Raw genomic sequence first — 17,696 nt, forward strand, 5'->3', positions numbered from 1 at the left:
GGGTGGCAGCTACTCCGGTGGGGGGAGGGGCTGCTCGCCTACCTTTCCCCGCCCCGCCTCCTCTACCACCTCCGGATGGGAACCTCGCGACAGCACTCGTCGCTGCCCGGGCTGCCGCTGCCGAGGGACAGGCACGCCTGCGCGCGGCAGCCCTGGCCTGGGAGCGGGAGCGGGATGCGGCCGACATCTTGACCCGTCAGATCGCCGAGGCGGAGCAGCTCCTCACGATGTCCCACGACAGCACGGCCACCTCCTCCGGCTCCGGTGCTCCCCGTCCGCCTGTGGTGATCTGGACCGATCCGGCCGATCCACTTGTCGCACAGCTCCACTACCAGGCCGGGGGTGTCCAGAACATCAAGAGCTTGGTCCCCGTCGTCCTCGATCCTGAGTCGCCCTCCTACGCCCGCTGGCGGGACATGGTCCTGCTCGTTCTTCGCCGTTACGCCCTCGACGACCACGTCCTCACCGACACCTTCCCTGCGGCCCGGACAGCTGCGTGGGTTCGCCTCGACAGCATCGTCCTGTCGTGGATCCTGGGGACCATCTCCCTCGACCTCCACGATCTCGTTCGCGGCACCCCCGACACCACCGCCCGTCGGGCCTGGCTGGCGCTCGAGGGACAGTTCCTGGGCAACGCCGAAGCCCGGGCCCTTCGTCTCGATGCGAGCTTCCGCACCTTCGTCCAGGGCGATCTCTCCGTTGGTGAGTTTTGCCGGAAGATGAAGACCATGGCGGACTCCCTCGGGGACCTTGGCTGGGCCGTGGAGGACCGGATCTTGGTTCTCAACGTCCTTCGCGGCCTCAGCGACCGCTACGCCCACCTCCGCACCTGGATCACCCGGCAGCGACCCTTCCCCACCTTCCTCCAGGTCCGGGATGATCTTGTCCTGGAGGAGCTTACTCAGGGCATCCAGCCCGGGTCCCTTCCTGCGCCGGGGTCCACGTCTTCCTCGACCGCGCTTGCTGTGACTCCACCGCCACGACCCTCCGCTTCGCCACCGTCGTCCCTTCTTGGTCCTCCCCCTCCTGGGCCGAGCGGGGGTGGGGGGGGCCGTGGCGGCCGCCGTCGCCGTGGTGGGGGACGTGGTGGGGGACGCGGTGGGGGCACACCGGCGGGCACACCGCCGCCTCCACCGGTCTCCCTGGCCGTCCTTTACCCACCCATGGTCAGGGCGCATCTCTATGTGGCCTTTCCAGGCCACCGGCGAGCCTCGTCCACCGGCCGCCATGCTTGCTGGCGCTGTCCCAGCTGCTCAGTTCGCGTCGCCGTGGGCTCCTCCTCAGTTCGCGTCGCCGTGGGCTCCTCCTCCCGGGGCCTCGCCTGGGCCTGTTGGGTGGGACCCGACAGCCCTGGCACGCTCTTTCGGCACCATGGCCCTGACTCCTCCAGTCGGTCAGGACTGGATCGCCGATTCGGGTGCCACCTTCCACACTACGCCCGACCCTGGTATCCTCTCTTCCGTTCACCCTCCTTCTTCCTCCCACCCTTCGTCCATCATGGTCGCCAATGGCTCGTGTCTTCCTGTCACCTCCGTGGGCACTGCTCACACTCCCGGTTCTTTTCGAGTCTCTGACGTTCATGTTGCTCCTTCCATGGTTCACAACCTTCTTTCTATTCGCCGTTTTACCACTGACAATTCCTGTTCTGTTGAATTTGACTCCTCTGGTCTTACTGTGAAGGATTTGGCTTCCCGGCGACCTCTTCTCCGATGTGACAGCACCGGGCCCCTTTACTCCCTCCGGTTTCCTGCGTCCACTTCTTCCGCTTCCGCTTCGCCCTCCGCTTCTTCAGCTGCTTTTGCCGCCACAGCTTCTTCCACTACATGGCACCGGCGTCTTGGTCATCCTGGTCGTGCTGTCCTGACACAGCTTAGTCGTAGGTCCGATATACCATGTACTCGGGCTCATGATGAGCACCTGTGTCAGGCGTGCCAACTGGGCCGTCATGTTCGACTTCCTTTTCCTACCTCTTCTTCCCATGCGTCCCATGTTTTCGACCTTGTACATTGTGATCTATGGACATCTCCTGTTCTCAGCATTTCTGGCTACAAGTACTATCTTCTTGTGGTGGATGATTTCTCTCATTATTCTTGGACTTTTCCCTTGCGTGCCAAGTCTGATACTTTTCCCACACTTCTCCACTTCTTCGCGTGGGTGTCCACTCAGTTCGGTCTCACCATCAAGGCCGTCCAGTGTGACAACGGCCGCGAGTTTGATAACACCACCTCCCGTGCCTTCTTCCTCTCTCACGGCGTGCACCTACGCATGTCGTGTCCCTATACCTCCTCCCAGAACGGTAAGGCTGAACGCATGATTCGTACCACGAACGACACCATGCGCTCTCTTCTGTTCCAGTCTTCTCTCCCTGCCCCTTTTTGGGCTGAGAGTCTTCACACCTCCACCTATCTCCTTAACCGCCTACCTTCTGTTGCCTGTCCCGCTCCCACTCCACACCACGCTCTCTTCGGTACCTCCCCCCGTTACGATCACCTTCGGGTCTTCGGGTGTGCGTGTTATCCTAACACCGCAGCCACCGCTCCTCATAAGCTGGCTCCCCGTTCGACCCAGTGTGTCTTCCTCGGGTACTCCCCGGATCACAAGGGGTACCGTTGCTTTGACCTCTCTTCTCGGCGGGTCCTCATCTCTCGCCACGTGGTGTTTGACGAGTCCGTCTTCCCTTACTCCACCACCACCCCACCTCCTTCCACCTCCGACCCTGATCTCTCCTCTCTGTTTCCCACTGACCCGGTGGACCAGCCACCGCTACCGTTCTGTCCTGCAGGTACTGCTCCGCCGTGGTTCTCCTCGGACTCGACGTCCACCGGTACTGTCCCTGACCCTGCGCTCAGCACGGGTCCGACGGTGCCGGCCTCTGGTGCTGCTTCTTCCCCTTCGCCCTGCACGGGACCGGTGGCACCGCCCGCAGCACCTGCTGTCCGGTTTGCGCAGCCCGTCCGCGTCTACCTGCGTCGGGCGCGGCCGGCTCCACTGGACCTGCAGCCGGCCCCGCCACCGCCGTCGCCGCCCCCGTCATCGCCGGTGGACTCTTCTCCACCGGCGACGCCTACACCACCACCACCTCCACCGGCCCCGACTGCCCGTGTCGCGCCGACGGTGTACCATCCGCCTCTCCTACACCGACGCCCGCGTCACGTTCACCCTATGGTGACGCGACTTGCGGCTGGTACCCTGCAGCCCCGGGCTCTTTCAGCGATGCCCGGTGCGCCGCAGGTTTCTCCAGTACCCTCCTCCGTCCGCGGCGCCCTGTCGGATCCTCACTGGCGCCGCGCGATGGAAGAGGAGTACGCGGCGCTCCTCGCCAACCAGACTTGGGATCTGGTGCCCCGTCCGCCTGGCTCCAACGTCGTCACCGGCAAGTGGATCTGGACTCACAAGCGACGGGCTGATGGTACTCTTGAGCGGTACAAGGCTCGCTGGGTTCTCCGGGGTTTCACTCAGCGCCCTGGTGTCGACTACGACGAGACGTTCAGTCCGGTGGTCAAGCCAGCTACTGTCCGGACTGTTCTCTCACTGGCTCTCTCCCGCTCCTGGCCCGTGCATCAGCTCGACGTCAAGAACGCCTTCCTGCACGGCACTCTGACTGAGACTGTTTACTGCAGCCAGCCAGCGGGGTTTGTTGACTCTTCACGGCCTGATATGGTTTGCCGGCTCAACAAGTCCCTTTATGGCCTCAAGCAGGCCCCTCGAGCTTGGTATTCGAGGTTTGCTGCCTACCTCCTGACGCTGGGCTTTGTGGAGGCCAAGTCCGATACTTCACTGTTCATTTATCACCATGGAGCTGAGACTGCTTATCTACTGCTCTATGTTGATGACATTGTCCTCACTGCCTCCAGTCCGTCCCTCCTACGGCGGATCATCACCTCGCTTCAGCAGGAGTTCGCTATGAAGGATCTGGGTGTGCTCCATCATTTTCTTGGGGTCACTGTTGAGCCTCGTCAGGCCGGCCTCTTTCTTCACCAGCGGCAGTATACTCTTGATATCCTGGAGCGAGCTGGGATGACTGACTGCAAGCCCTGCTCCACTCCAGTTGATACTCAGGCCAAGTTGTCCGAGGCCGCCGGCACTCCTGTGACAGATGCTACTGCATATCGGAGTCTGGCTGGGGCCCTTCAGTACCTCACCTTCACCAGGCCAGATATCACTTATGCAGTTCAGCAGATTTGCCTTCACATGCATGATCCCCGAGAGCCCCATCTCACTGCTCTGAAGCGCTTACTCCGTTACCTCCGGGGCACTGTGGACTACGGCCTCCTGCTTCACCGGTCTCCCTCCACAGAGCTTGTTGTCTACACCGACGCTGACTGGGCCGGGTGTCCGGACACTAGGCGCTCTACCTCCGGCTACGCCGTCTTTTTGGGCGGCAACCTGGTGTCCTGGTCGTCCAAGCGTCAGCCGGTGGTCTCCCGCTCCAGTGCCGAGGCGGAGTACCGCGCTGTCGCTAACGGCGTGGCTGAGGCATCCTGGCTTCGGCAGCTCCTTGTCGAGCTCCACACTCCTTCTTCTCGGAGCACTCTTGTCTACTGCGACAACGTCAGTGCGGTGTACCTCTCCACCAACCCTGTTCAGCACCAGCGGACCAAGCATGTGGAGATCGACCTTCACTTCGTCCGGGATCGGGTCGCCATCGGCGATGTTCGGGTCCTCCACGTCCCGACCACCTCTCAGTTTGCTGACATCTTCACCAAGGGCCTCTCGTCACCCGCCTTCACCGAGTTTCGCTCCAGCCTCAACATCACCTGTGGCTAGTTGCGTCTGTGGGGGGGCTTGTGTGTGTGCCTTTCTTTACATGTCCAGTCTGCAACTCCGCTGCGTCGGTAGTTCAGACTGCGGGGGAGTGTTGGTGTACTGTGTGTATTAGGGCCCAATAGGCCCATGTAAGACATCTATATAGCTACCCTCTAGGGTTAGCCCATAATCAATCCATTACCTTCTAACACATCGGACTTACTAGTATTGTACATTTTTTGGAGTGAAATATTATTGTACATTATGTGTGCCTATCAGAACTGTATTATGCTGCTCTGACTACTTAGCAAGAACATAATTCGGTATCTAGAAAACCTACAGGTACTCCCAACATGGAGACGACCATATCATCTCCATGTACATGTATATTATTTTGTGTGTGCTTATATGAGATCTTTTATATAAATATGTACCAACGCATGTTCACCTGCATCATCAGCTTGTGTAATATATTCTACAATGTGTGTACATTTATATATGTACTAAGGTACATCGTCTTCAACATGTAACCACTTCGACATTGAATCACCTCATACACTTATAAGTATGCACGCAGCATATAGCAATTGGACAATTCCCAATTTTTTTTCAAATTTTGCACCAGAAGATTCAAGAATCAGAGAGTTGGTACAAAATGAGGCACCCGTATCAGTGGACTCCGATGGCCCAAAGCACAAGTTACGCCTCCAAATTGACATGATTCATGCGTGCGGCCATGTCAGTCTGTAAGCGCGGCCGTGGCCCTGAACTGCTTCCACTCGTCGAGCACGCCGGCGAGCTTCGCGAGCTTGTCCTTGAGCCCGACGAGGCAGTTGGCGTGGACAGTGCACGCCTTGTTGAAGTCCTTGCTGAGCTCGCAGAAGCCGCTGAGGTAGGCCGTGTCCACGAACTGCACCCGCACGTCGTGCCGCGCCGACAGCGCGTGCTTCACCTGGTCGAACACGAACTGCTCGTGGTTGCCCGGGTACACCGTCCGCGCCGCGTACCAGCCCCCGTAGAACGCCACCGTCCTCGGCGCCGCCTTCGCGTACGCGAACCCGCCGTTCGCCGGCTTGTCCAGGTCGTACGGTTGTCGCCGGGGAACCGGTCGCTGGACATGGCGATGTCGGCGCCCACCGGGATGCGCAGCAGCGGGTTCCGCAGCCAGATGATGTCCACGTCCGTGAAGATGAAGCTGTAGCCGAGCTCCAGGATCCGGGACTGGAACCGGTTCCTGCGCCACATCATGTTGAGGTAGTCCTTGGTCATGTACACCTGCTCCGACGTGTAGTTGATGCCCTCCGCGGGGAGGGCGTAGCACAGCGGGTGCACCTGCTGGCACCGCTCGTATGCCTTGGCGTCCACGGCGACGATGACGAGGTGCTTCAGCAGGGGCTCCGTCCTCACTCCTACACGCACGGAAGCTCTCCAGGAAGAGGTCCATGAGCGACCAGGGAGCCGCTCACGCCTCGTTGGTGAAGGTCATTATGATGGTCTTGTCATCCATGGCTGCCCTCCTCAGCAGCTCCGGGAGCTTGTCGCCTTGTCCCCAGGTGATGAAGAAGAACCTGCAGCCTGCTCACACTCATACACCTAGACTTAAGAAAGATCGATGTATTAATTTTGCGCCGTCATGGAGTCATCTACTACTTACCATGCCAAGCTTGTTGGTGCTGGGATCAGCTTGAGTTCCATTACCTAAGGGCAGTGGCTCTGCATGCTGTGATGACATGACGGAGCACGGGCATGGAGGAGGCAGCAGCAGCACGATGGCGATGGTGGTAACGGCTGCTACTGCAAGGAAACCCAGAATATCTCTCATGCTGTACATCTCGAAGGGGAACGAGAACACACACGGGGATGATGGCTCTCAGGCAGCTTTTATATGGACAAACGAAGTTCATTCTCAGGCCTCAGCACACCCCAACAATAAGGACGCAGACATGACTCGCTACGTCTCGTGCCAATCGTTAGCTGCCAATAACATTTCAGATCAGAGGTGACAATTCAAAACACCTGAAGGGAAACGCGGGCCTCGACTATAGTTGGCCATAAGGCATGAGGCCCATGGGCCACCTCACGGCACGGAAATTTGGCTCAGTACCAGCCTGGACCGGCCCAGCCCAGCTTTTGCCTTACCCATGCTGGCCCGGCCCATGCTTACTGCGGGGCCTAGGCCGTTGCGTCGGCCTGTGAGCTGGCCCGGCCCATCACGATTAACGGTTAACCTGCTAGGGCCCGTAGGAGGCACGTTTAATGCCTAACCCATTACGGGCCGCAAGCTTTGAATGCGCTTGTGAATGCCTTTTAGAATCTAAGTTGTATTTTTTATGTGTTTGCATGTGCAATGCCTCTAAATGCATACGTACATGTGTTTGTATATATGTGCAATGACTCTAATTTTTTACCTTTCAAAATCTAATTTGGTGAAGGTGTTTTTATGGTTGAGCGTTGGCGGCAGTTAGCGCGCCAATTCATGAACCACAAGCGTACGGATTAGTTGCACTTTTTCCTTAGAGTATTCCCCCAAGATTTATCAATCCGTGGAACAAATGGAATGCTGGCTCTGACTTTATACTAATCATCTTACTAACGAAACTAAGTAAATATACTGTGTAGAGAGACAAACTAAACTAAATAGTAGAGATTGGCACAAGATAGCAAATGTTAACACAAGATAGGAAACAGAGATATAGATAGACATTCCCTCCCTAGGACCTAGGTTCACATAAATATGCATCTACTTACATAGATGGGTGATACCCCCTCACTAGTGGTTACGTGCTCGCTCAGCCTTTTCCCTCTTGCATATTGTCATTATACAAGGGTAATAAACCACCTAACTCACACACACTATACTGAAGCATCCGCGGAGTTAAGCTAACCATCACGATTACCACAAACTCTACTGAACATATGTTGTACAAAATAGAGAGCTCACATATATAAATGAAGCATTGCAACGACATAGACCATGATGTATTAATGGAGATAATGAACATGTAGCAGTTGCATATCAAGGATACTATCAACCCTATGGATGAATAGAGGCTTTATCCCATGATCTACAGATGTTGATGCACAAATGGTGCATGGAACCTCTGGAGAACACCATGACCGAAGACGGAGATGAGGGGAGCCACGAGGGCCTCAAGCCGATCGGCTTGGGCACCCTAGGCCGATCGTCCTAGGGGTTTCCTCCCTCCTCTGGAAGTCCCTTTCGACACTGGAGCTCCTAATCAGATCTAAACCCTATTCCTTCTCCTGTGGCAGCAGTGGAATGTGATAAATGGCCTCTCTCTCGCCTCCTTGTTTCACTGTTGAATGTCCTGGGTATTTGTAGATGTCGGTGTCGGTTGAGGTGCCTCCTAGGCGAAGTATCTAGAGAAAAATCCTAGGATCATCGTGGGCCTTTATGTGGTGAAAGGAGGCGTCGTTCGAGGCCAAAAAATAAGCCAGGTTGATCGGCCTGGACCACTTCAAGCCGATCAACCTACCCTCTACAAGCCTCAAACGTCCGAGCGCTCATGCGAAAGATGTAGATATTTCTGAGCCATGTAATTTTGATACCAAATTCATCCCAATCGGAATTCAGATGAGGAAGATATGGCACATGCAAGTTCAGCTACTCTTGCGGGCCTGCAGTCCAATGTTCCTGATTGTGTCTTCCATTATCCACAGTTTGGCCCCGAATCCAACTTGTACAAAAGACCTTCATTTATGTCGTATTTCTTGTGATTTTGCAATATGGTTCAAAACACAACACATATACGAATATAGGGTTATTTCAGGTGCCAAGTGGCGGGTTAGTACAAGAATGAGTCCAAAAACACTATTTAAATAGCACTAAAAGTGTAGCAATAACGAGCACAAACATTGAGCTGGGCTAACACATGCACGGTATGCCCTCACGGGCACGCTGGGCCACCGGGCCGGCCCGATGTTGGTATCTTTAACAATCACGAATAAATCCGCAAGCACACAGATATACCGTTGTAGCGTTTCACCCAAGAGTATTTCCCAAAGGAAGGCGGGTAGGTCAAAAGAGTTTACTATGCATATGAGTATATCATAAGATGGATAGAGACACAACTCAAGGCAGGGGTAAGATAATGGTGGATAGTGTAGTGTGACACACACAAGAATCATCTCAAGATAACTAAGCTAAGAAGAAGGACTAAGAGTTAGCTCAAGGTTCAATGTACTTCCTATATACTACACAGATCATACAAGCATAACGTACATACACATTGTATAGGACTTAGTTCTATGCACCCAGGCACTACGGGGAGATAGTACCCTACCGGTCTGCCGGCGCAGTTACTGCTAATTTTTTAACTCCTACAGCGTACACAAACATGGGGGATTACAAAAGACGGGCATGGTTGTCACCACCTGCCACCTACCCCTAGCAACCCGTGAGGCAAACTCATATCCAATGAAGCTAAGCAATCCAAGAACCATGCTTGCATTATTAACAACACTCAAGCTATCTCAAGCTACTGTGACAAAGGTTGAAGCCACCATAGACATGACCATTTAACCAATGCCGTGGCATAGATCTACTAGTCTATACATGGTATATACGCACACAAGGTATGTACAATAGCATGATCTAAAGGCACACATGACATCATATAAGCCTATACTACGATCGCAAGGGTATACGACTAGCATACGAGCATATAAGCCTAGCATATCAACATAGCAAATGTATAAGAATAACTCATGCATATAAGAACCAATCATAACACTATATGAAGAAGATAAATACTTTGAATAGCATAAAGTGAATGTAGGAATAAAAGATACAAGAGCCATACCCAGAACTCCAAGAAAACCTAGAACCTTTTAGTAGAGCTACTCCAGCCTAACTCCACTAACTTGGAAACTATAAGGGAGAGAGTGATTCAACTTGTGGTGTGTGTTGGAAGTGAGAGCACACCCCTCTATTTATATTCCATAGAGGCGGTTACACAAAGGAATATTCGGGGTACCACCCCTAACTGACGTACGAAAGCTGTCAACTACCGCCACGTGAAAGCTGATCACGAGGGGAGCCAGAGGCGGTTTGGCCGATATAAGGGTTCAGCCGAACCCCATGTGGCCCCCCTTGCAACCGCCTTCACCTAGTAGTTTGACATGTGGGTCCAGAAGGCGGTGCTCGGTGTTGATGTGGTGTTAAGGCAGTTTGAGGCCGTTTGTGGGCCCTTCAATCCATGTGCTTCCCATGTGGCGATCTCTCATTGGTTGGAGTTGTGTTTCTTCACCATGGGAGTGTGTTTTCTCCTTCCTTTTGTGTTTATTCACTTGCACTCAAATAATCTCCAAGGACATGTGGAACTACATTATTCTTAACTAAATATGTGTGTAAGAAATGTCAATCCTCCTTTATTCTTGAGAATATTGACGGTTATATTTGGTACTTAATGACCGTCCACAACTCCCCTAAGCTGGCCCTTTACTCGTCTCAAGAAAATGCTAATACTTAGGTTGGTTGATCAGGAGTTGCTACTATGTTGTATTCCTAACTTATGCCATGACTACAACAAAAATATTCTACCAAGAATTGAATAAGTTGGCATAGATCTTACCTCTTACCTTACTCCTGTGGGGCATGTAGTTTCAACTTGTCTTGGGCAGTTGAGAGATAGAACGGTTTTGTAGAGTACCATTTACGCATCCCTTGTTCAGCTATCAATCCGGAGGTTTTGCAAAGTTCTTCAAAAGAAATCAAAGTTCCTCAAATGATATTCTCGGATCGCTCAATGTGTATGATTCCTCACCAAGGTATAGGATTGCCTTTCTTTCACAACCTACTCTTAATAGGCTTATATGCGGAGCTATAGGTAGGGAAGAATGAAGGCATACCTGTTTCTCATGTATTGCTAAGTCAAAGATTGGATCCTTTGGAGAAACAAGTCATACAACCTGATCAAGATGTGCATGTGTGTGGATGGTAGATATTGTGGATGGTGTATGAACTCCTTTTTGTATGATCCATCTCTGTCCTTTGCTTTTTTTGGGGACATGGGCTATTTTTTTCATCATATTTTCATGTGCATGTCTTGTATTTGTTTTTACATGGCCCATGTGTCTTTTGCAAGGATAACTTTGGAGAGAGAGATCATAAAATAACATGGAGCTTTATTTTGTGGATGGACGGATGGCATGATTGCTAACTTCCAGGGTTTCTTCACCATGGGAGTTTGAGGCCATTTGTGGGCCCTTTAATCCATGTGCTGCCCATATGGCGATCTCTCATTGGTTGAAGTTGTGTTTCTTCACCATGGGAGTGTGTTTTCTTCCTTTTGTGTTTATTCACCTGCACTCAAATAATCTCCAAGGACATGTGGAACTACATTATTCTTAACTAAATATGCGTGTAAGAAATGTCAATCTTTCTTTATTATTGAGAATATTGATGGTCATATTTGGTACTTAACGACCGTCAACACCCATCATGGCTAACAACCCTTAGTGCCGGCCCTGGGCCACTGCATCAGCCCGTGAGCCGGCTCAGCCCAGCACGGTTACGCTTCGTCCTTCACCTGATCGGGTCTAAACGTACTGGGCCAACCCGTGCCTAGGCCGGGCCGCCCGTTTGGCCAACTATAGCCTTGACTAATTGCATGCGCCGTTAAACCCCAAATAGAGGTACGAATTGAGGCCTCCAAGCTCACCGTGGATTATTCTCTTTAATTCAATTGACCTTATTTAATTTTTCTAACCAAAGAACATGTAGAAAATTAGTTAGAAAACGTAATATGTTTAGGTAGAAAATTTAGAATAATTTAGTTGAGTGCTTCGATGTTCAATATGAACTTGAATAGTCTTTGCAAATGACTTATATATTAATTGCAATACTTTAATGGTTTTTTATTTATCCTCTTGTCTTATACTAAAGGAAAAATATGAAATGTAAGGCAGAATGTACCTGCATACCTGCTTCTCAACTTGACTCCCAGTGCAATCGATCTAAAAAACAATTGCTCTTCAGCTCATTTTCTCGATCTTCCCACTATTGTGCAGCAAGTGAACAGTTTGGGCGTGCTTGGAACCTTTGTCTGCTTGCCTCGCCTGGGTGAGGCTAGCCTTGCCAGCGGATGTGAGCCAATCCGGCTCTCTCACTCGAGCGAGAAAAAAGCTTGAAAACACAGATAATGAGGTGGCTAGCAAAAAACCAAACCGCAGGACCCTCGCTTAGCCAGGCTAGGCAAGCGCTAGCAAGAAAACCAAGCAGCTTTCTTAGGGGTGTTTGATACACCCTTAATACCTATCACATCGGATGTTTGATACTAATTAGGAGTATTAAATATAGTTTAATTACAAACTAATTGCACAGATGGAGTCTAATTCGCGAGACGAATCTATTAAGCCTAATTAGTCCATGATTTGACAATGTGGTGCTACAGTAACCATTTGCTAATGATGGATTAATTAGGCTTAATAGATTCGTCTCGCGAATTAGTATAGGGGTTCTGCAGTTAGTTTTATAATTAGCTCATGTTTAATCCTTCTAATTAGTGTCCGAACATCCAATGTAACCCTTCTATGTTGTATCCAAACAGCCCCTTAGTAGGTAAAGTAGCTTAGTAGGTAAAGTAGGCTTGTGGTGGATATTTTACTTCAGGCACAAGATCCACCTTGGCACATGAATAATGAGCAGCACGTTGGAGCAGTATACTTAGGGCGTGTTTGGGAGGAGGGAGTTAAACTTTAACCCCGTCACATTGAATGTTTGAACTATTAAATCTAGACTAATTACACAATTAATTACACAACCTCTAGGCTAAATCGCGAGACGAATCTATTAAACCTAATTAGTTCATGATTTGACAATTTGGTGCTACAGTAACCATTCACTAATGATAGATTAATTAGACTTAATAGATAGGGGTTCTGCAATTAGTTTTGTAATTAACTTATGTTTAGTTTTTTTTTTAACTTATGTTTAGTCTTACTGATTAGTATCCGAACATTCCGATGTAACAGGGCTAAATTTAGCCCGGTATCAAACGCCCCTTTAGTTATATCGCAGGAAGGATTGGAGGCCTACTGGAGCCTCCGCCTTCGTTCACAAACGGAGGTGCGACACCTGTGACGCGTCGCGCTTGCCGATGTTGCCGACGTTGCGTTTTCTTCACGCGGTGTGAAATCAGCGTGGCCGGGATTCTTCTTTGTTTATTTTTTCTGGAAAACGGACGCCTGACTGGAGGTGTCATCCTTCCCTCCTGAAAAAAACGAGCTCTGCTCGTTGCTCGCTCCGCCGCCACTGACCTCTTGAGTGCTTCTTTAAGCGGCCACTCTGCTGCCATGCGTACATACTGCGGGCTGGTTCGCCCGGCCACGGTCGGTGCGCCGACTCGCGCATGGGACATGGAGGCCGTGATAGCCTCCGAGGCACCAAATTCGCGGATGAGCCGGCGTTCCGATCCTCACCCTCCGTTGTCGACGAGGAATTACCCTGTTCCCGTGCTCTCGCGAACCATCGTCCACAACCCTGGCTGAACCCTGTCTCGCTCACTGGTGCGGCCGCGGGGAAGCCCTCGCCGATCAGCACCTGCTCCGCATCATCCTGGCCATACTTCACACGCCCAAGAACATTACGACATTCGCTGGACGTTGCCGAGGCACCGTGGTATCAGGAGGTTGCCACTGCCTTCCATGAAACCCATCAATCCTGGCACGCTTGCCACGTTCGACGTAACTACAGCTACAGCTTGCACTTTAGGTTTTTGGTAAAATGCCAAGCTACAGTATATGTTGTAGTTTTGTTTTATTTTTTTAGTTATATCGCTGAAAGATTTGAGGGCTTACAGGAGCCTCTCCCCGTTTCTGCCTATGGTGTCGCGCCGCGTGTCGTCCGCTGGGCCGTGCCTTGCTTCCATCACGCTAGATTGCCCAGTAAAAACAATGCCTCCCAAGCTACCTGCTACTTTTGCGAATACTCCGCACAACACCTCAGCAGTGTTATGCCAAGTTGGCCTTGCGTGAAGTTTACGCGGTGAGAACACATAGACCGGCCATGGCTCTCCTAATTACCCGCCACATATTTCGAAAAGAAATAGTCAGCCACGTATGCGGCGGCATCATCCTTGCCTCCGGATAAAATCGATGTCTGGGTGTGCTTTTCGTTCGTCGTTCCTCTAAGACTCTCTGGCGGACTCAATGCCTCCGCCCTAAACCCCACTAAGCACCGTTGCACCGGCGCGCCCTCACACCCATACGACTTCACCACCGAATCACCGATGATGCATTTGATACCACGAGTTCTTTTTGTCCTTCTTCCGGTTACAAGGAGCGGTCACGTAAACAAAGGCCTCCATCAAAATTTGTTTGATCACTTCCATTCGAAGTCTGCCCAATTATTTGTACTCAAGAGAATGCAATCGTTACAACTTTTTATGTTAATTTTCTTTTATTTTCCATCTTCTCTTTTTTATGAGTGCACCAAATACAATACATCATAATCATTTTAGGTCTTTTCCTATGTGTTAGCTCAGTACATTAGTACAACTTTATATAAATAAGAGTTAAATACACCAGCAGCCCTTAAACTTATCTCGAGATGCCACTTAGGTTCACGAACTCACAAAATTAAAATCTAGCACCCCAGACTTGTTAAGTAGTGCCACTTAGATCCATATACCCCATCAATAGCCTTTTAGATCTGATGTGGCATGCCGACGTGGCGCCACATGGATGAATACATGCAAAAAAGACCTCCAAATTTATCATCTTCTATCTCCACGCCCTTCACCTCCATTCAAACATGGTCGGCAGGCGTTTGACCGACAGGTGCTCGCCGGAGAGGCGACGGCGGGTGGTGAGAAGGTGCTTAATGTGCTCAGCACGACTAGCCACACCTAACCATGGGCGGGGGCTCACCAGAGTGCGCCAGCGGCCAGTAAGCTGTTGATGGTGGAGTGACAGGCAGCAGCAATGGTGGTCTGGCAAGCTTGGTGAGCGCTGGTGGCGGTAGCGTACAAGGAGGCATCGTAGGGTGCCGGGGACGGCTCCCAGAGTCAAAGCTACAGGATCATCAAGGTCGGTCAAAGGTCTGACCAGCGGCCATTGACCGATGAAATCTCACCGGCGGCAAGGTTCTCCACCAGTGAGGACACAACCACACGAATCTACAGGACGACGCGCATACATTCCACTACTTGCCATGGCCAGAGGCTCACTGGAGCATGGCCGACAGCTGTGGCGGTGGCGGCGGTGCGGATAAGACGGTCAGGTGGGCCGGCGACCAACGCTGGGCCACAGGGGAGCTCACCTTGGGGCTTCGTCCGATCGAAGGAGGTTCGGATAGAGCTGCCGGCGGTGAGGGTCGGCGGCGGCACGGGATCTTGGGCGGCTGGGAATCCGCTCGATTCCGGCGGTCTAGTTGCTAGGGCTGTGCGAGGACAAGGAGACGAGGAGGATGCGGACGTAGAAGATGATAAAAATCAATGTCTTTTTTGCATATAGGCATCTATGTGGCGCCACGTCAACGTGCCACATCAGATCTAAAAGACCATCGAAGAGGTATGGACCTAAGTGGCACAACTTAACAAGTTTGGAGTGTCGGATTTCGATTTTGCGAGTTCATGAACCTAAGTGGCATCTCGAGATAAGTTTAAGGGCCGCTGGTGTATTTAACTCTATAAATAATATGTAATTTCTTTGCTTCATATTATTAATTTTTCAAATAAAACCTTTAGCCATAGTTTGTGGTGGTATATAACAGCTGTATGCTTACAAGTAACAAATTGGATGCGTACACAGCACGTGTCACGTCATCTCAAGTGCTCTATGTAATGGCGCAATGTAGCGCGCCTGCCTTGCTAGTATATATGAACCATAGAACATACTGGTAATGTGTCAAACACCTTCGCACTAATAAGTATTGCGATGCACCGTGGATGTTTTTGCATCCACGGCTATAGGTTATTGGGTGCTCATTATTCTTTTCATGCCACTACATCCACTTGCCGTGGTTCTTATACTATTTGATTTTATGCTAAAAAACATGCCATTATCACTACTATAAAATTGGTTTTTAGGAGCGGTTGAAACAGCATTTGCAGGGGCGGTCGTGCTACCCGCTCCTACTTTTCGCAGCTACAAATAGCTATTTGTAGGAACAGGTAAGGTGCCCGCTCCAGCAAACAATTTTCAGGGATGGGTGAGGGGATGACCCGCCCCTGCAAATGCCATTTGCAGGAGTGGGTGAGGGGGTGGCCTGCACCTGCAAATGCCATTTTCATGTGCATGCATCCCCTCACCCGCCCCTAGTAATCGATTAGAAAAAGAAACAGAAAAAATAACAATGGTTGTGGAGCCACGTCCTAGCCTGCCGGCGGCCGCCGGCCCTGTGCACCGTCGCGAGCTCCCGCAGGCAACCGCACCCCCGCTGGACAACGATCTACTGAGTGCAGCCACGGGCCCACCAGCCGCTAGCCGCTAGGCCCTTGCGTCGCTGACCGGTGCCCTCGTGCGCCGCCGCAAGCTCCCTGCGGGGAGCCGCGCCACCACCAGCCACTGTGCCCACGTGGTACGACCATGTGCCACTAGCCGGTGGTCCCGTGCATCTTCGCGAGCACCCGTGGGGAGCCCACGCCACTGCCAGCCCACCGCACATTGGCCCAGGCCGGGGATGCCGCGCCCCCAGGATGCTTGCCGGGGCTGCGCCCGGCCACGCCCCCGTGCACCGCGCCGACCGTCACGCTACCGTGGGGGTCGTGCCACTCCAACCACCGTACCACCGTGCCCCCATCGGCCGTGGGCCCCTAGGCACTGGCCACCACAAGCTCCGGGCGCCCCTGTGCGCCGGCGGCTCGTGTGGTGCTTTGTCATATGTGGAGCAAAGAGTGGGAGGAATGGATAATGAGATAGAGAGGAGAGGGAAGGGATAAGGAAAAGGAGCGAGGAGAGGTGGATGGATGGTGGATGGATGATGGGAGGGCTTCATTTTGGAGGCGTGGATCGCTGACATGGCATCTGTACTTCTTTCTTTAAATTAAAATAATTTTTTGAACTACTAAACAATCTCAAATGAAAACGTTGTCAACTACAAAGTTTTAGATCTTGTTGAGCTCTAAAATTTTGATATAAAGTTTATCTTCATCCAAGATCTTATGAAAAAGTTTTGATTTTTTTGCGCGGAACCATTTCTAGGGCGGGTCATGCATCACCCGCCCTAGAAATGATTTCAAAGGGCGGATGACGGCATCACCTGCTACTAAAAATTATTTTCCAGGAGCGGGTGGCGCCATCACCCGCCCCTACAATTATTTCTCCATTTTTTATTTTTCTTTTAAAATGAGTTTTGGAGCTATTACATCATCTCAAATGCAAAAATTGTCAACTAAAAAGTTTTATGTCTCAGAGAGATCTACAATTTTGATATAAAGTTTGTATTCATCCAAGATGACATGAAAAAGTTTATATTCAAAAATACATCCATTAAACTCATTCACATAAACTCACACATATACTCACGCATAGACTCATTTATATATATATATATATTTATATATATATATATATACTTATATACATTTAGATCTCGTTGAGCGTTACAACTTTCGTATAGAGCTTCTATATAACCGAAGACCTTTGAAAAAATTAAAATTTGTAGATTTAAAATCTAAAGAGCTTATAATAATATTTTGGAGTATTAAACAATCTCGAATGAAAAACATGCCAACTTTAAAGTGTTAGGTCTCATCAAGCGAATTATAGAGCTCTCTATAATCAAAGTCATTTGAAAATTCAAAAATTTATATTTTAAAACTAGAGAACTTATGATAATATTTTGAAGTATTAAACAATCTCAAGTTGAAGACTTGTCAACTCCAAAGTTTTAGGTCTCGTTGAGCTCTACAAGTTTGATGTAGAGCTTATGTATAGCCGAAGTCATTTGAAACTTCAAAAGTTTTAGATTTCAAAACTAGAGAACT

General features: G+C 50.8%; 1 pseudogene; it reads right to left on the reverse strand.

Annotated features, from left to right (window-relative positions):
- Nucleotides 1–5,485: 5,485 nt before the first annotated feature.
- On the reverse strand, nt 5,486–6,577 carry LOC101752590 (annotated as a pseudogene).
- Nucleotides 6,578–17,696: the final 11,119 nt, after the last annotated feature.

Source organism: Setaria italica, chromosome IX (genome assembly GCF_000263155.2).
Source record: "Setaria italica strain Yugu1 chromosome IX, Setaria_italica_v2.0, whole genome shotgun sequence".
Lineage (NCBI taxonomy): Eukaryota > Viridiplantae > Streptophyta > Magnoliopsida > Poales > Poaceae > Setaria > Setaria italica.